We start from the raw sequence: 2,782 nt of genomic DNA, 5'->3' as shown, positions 1-2,782 counted from the left end.
TCCCAGAGGGAAGAATATCAATCAATTTAATAATTCAAGATTTCTTTTTAAAAATCTCTTATTAAGACATAAGCTATATTGTATGATCCTGTTGTGATTTGGAAACAGATAAGCAGGCCTCCTTTTTCTCTTTTCAGTCTTTTAAAAATAATCCTATGCTAGATGGTTCTGCGCATATTATGAAAAGCTGTGTACACATTTTGGACTCTTACCTTGATATTGAAATGAGGTTGCGCTTGTGGGAAGATGCTGTTTCACAGAAATACTTTTGTGGTAATGCTTTCATGGCTGAGCAGTGAGACTTTCAGAAAAAGAGCAGAGATTTGTTTTTAATCAGTGCCCATAATCCTTAAAAACAAAGAAATTGCTGATTAACTAAATATGATAAGAAACAGCTTGTATCTACAGCAAATTGCCTAGAGTTAAAAGTCTCTTTTCTCCCCTGATTCACCTTCTGGAGTCAGATGGTCAAGTGTTCATTCTTATTTTTCCTCCTTCAAGCTTAGGCTAAGGACACAAATCTCCAGATTGCAATAGTGAAGTGAAGGCTTTCCTTTCATGTTCATCACTTTAAAGGCAAAAACAGTATAATTGAGGCACACCGACCCCGCCTCCTTCCAAGTCGTATCCCTGACTTCAGCTCAGTGGTTAAACATAAATCCCCACATCAAGAGTCACCAGAAGCACTCCTGCCTGTGCGAAGAAGCTGCTGTGACCCTCGGGGATGGCTTCCTTCTGCTGGCTTCTGGTGGCTCCCTTGACCGTGGCAGCCCTGATGGCCAAGGCCCCTGCAGTGGCAGCAGAGGCTCAAGTTAAGCTTCTGGAGGTTTCTGGAAGGTGGCACCTGCAAGTAGGGGCAGGCCGGGGGGACACTGCCCTGAGGAAAGGGTTTTGCTGCCAGCCACAGCACAGCTTTGGGGGTAATAAAATGGAGGAGAGCTCCCAGGGCAGCTGGGGGAGGTTGACCAGGTTTTGTCATGGCAGCTACTGAAGGCTGCTATGTGAGAGGAAGACGAAAGGCACTGGTGAGGAGAGAGGGGCAGAAGGTCAGCATCCACTCAGATCTTTTAAATTTATTTCACTCAGTACATCTTTGCTTTCTTTATTGAACTACCCTGCTTGAATTTCTGTACCATTGTCTTGCATTTATGTGTCAAGGGCTTGGTAGCAGGGGCCCGCAGGGGTGGCTGTTACGAGAAGAGCCTGCTCCATGTCAGATCAGAGCCAGTGCCAGCAGGTTCTAAAAGGGACCCGACGCTGGCCAAAGCTGGGCAATGAGCGATGTTGTTTCTGCCTCTGTGAAAGCAGATTTAGGAAGGGGGAAAAAAAACTGCTGCACAACAGCTGCTGGGAGAGATGAGTGAGAAATGGCCCTGCAGACCCCAAGCTCAGTGCAGAAGGAGGAGAGGCCCCTGGTGGAGCAGGCTGTCCCCCTGCAGCCCATGGGTCCCACATGTAGCAGATCTCCACGCTGCAGCCCGTGGACGAGCCCCCGATGGAGTGGAGCAAGTGGATGTGGCCTGGAGGAGGCTGCGGCCCATGGAGAACCCCCACAGGAGCAGGCCCCGGGCCGGAGCTGCAGGCTGCGGGGAGGAGCCCACGCAGGAGCAGGGGGTCTGGGGGGAGCTGCCGCCCGTGGGGGACCCTGCTGGAGCAGTTTGCTCCTGGGGGATGGACCCCATGGTACGGAGCCATGTGGGAGCAGTTCTTGAAGAGCTGCTGCCTGTGGGCAGACAGTACAGGAATAGTTTGGGAAGGACGGCATCCCGTGGGAGGGACCCCACGTGGAGCAGGGGCAGAGAGTGACTGTGAAGGAGCAGAGGAGACGAAGTGTCAGGGACTGACCACAGCCCCCATTCCGCATTCCCCTGTGCTGCTTTGGGGAAGGACATACAAGAGGGTGGCTGTAAGGGAAGGTGTGTTTAGTTTGCTTTTAGTTTCTCACTGTTCTAGTCTGTTAGTGATAGGTGATAGATTCTATTTCTCTCCCCACTCTGAATCTGTTTTGCCCATGATGATAATTGTTGAGGGATGTCCCTGTCCTTACCTCCACCCTTGAGCCCTTTCCATTGTATTTTCTTCCCTTTTTAATTTGAGGAGGGGAAGTAAGGGTGCAGTTGTAGTGGAGTTCAGCTGTGTAGTAGGGTAAAACCATCATAACTATTAAAATACAACATGTAAGGCTCAAAACTTCTTTGATGTTTGTAAGAAGACAGTGCAGGTAGCACAGTGCCTGGTGACATGGCGCTTGGTCATTGGGCCACACTTGTGTGGAGTTTGATAAAACACTCGGTTATCAGGTGCTGACAATTCTTGGGTGCTTTAAAATTTAAAGCTGTAGCCTTTTTGTATGTAATTTTTCCCATTTGCAAGCCATAGAAAACTTCTCCTATGTATGTTGCCAGCGTGCCTTAAATAACCTTCAAAGTGATGGCCTAACTGTAGCAGTGGATGGAGTCTGCAGTCTGTTATGGGCGATGTGCCTGCAATTCATCCTGCTCCTTGGAGCTACTGCTGTTGATGTACATACATATAGATGTTTCACTATATCTCATTTGAACACCAGTGTCTGTAAGCCACCTATCTCAAAGGTCTGTCACATTGCACTGTTTTTAAATTGCCCATTTACACTCATCCTTCGCACTGTTTCTTTCTAGTTTAAGATTATGTTGTCATTTGGCTTCCATAACTCCCTTTCAGCTTCTGTACTCTTTTGCAGTGTTTCTCCTTAACCCAGTGTTAGTGACAGAGACACAGAATAGGCAAGTCAAAGATGAAGATA

At 48.0% G+C, this 2,782-nt stretch overlaps 1 long non-coding RNA gene across 6 annotated transcripts in view; it reads right to left on the bottom strand.

Moving 5' to 3' along the window:
* Positions 1 to 568, bottom strand: part of LOC106037448 (uncharacterized) — a 64,515-nt gene extending 63,947 nt beyond the window's left edge. For all 6 annotated transcript variants that reach the window (XR_001208038.3, XR_001208036.3, XR_001208037.3 and 3 more), the window contains exons 1-2: positions 452 to 568; positions 213 to 348 (exon numbers count right to left, since the gene is read on the bottom strand). This is a non-coding gene — a long non-coding RNA (uncharacterized lncRNA). The remainder of the gene's footprint in view (positions 1 to 212; positions 349 to 451) is intronic.
* Positions 569 to 2,782: the final 2,214 nt, after the last annotated feature.

The sequence above is a fragment of the Anser cygnoides genome, chromosome 13, assembly GCF_040182565.1.
Source record: "Anser cygnoides isolate HZ-2024a breed goose chromosome 13, Taihu_goose_T2T_genome, whole genome shotgun sequence".
NCBI lineage: Eukaryota > Metazoa > Chordata > Aves > Anseriformes > Anatidae > Anser > Anser cygnoides.
The sequence above is the reverse complement of the archived record's forward strand: the minus strand, read 5'-3'. Positions and strand labels throughout refer to the sequence as shown.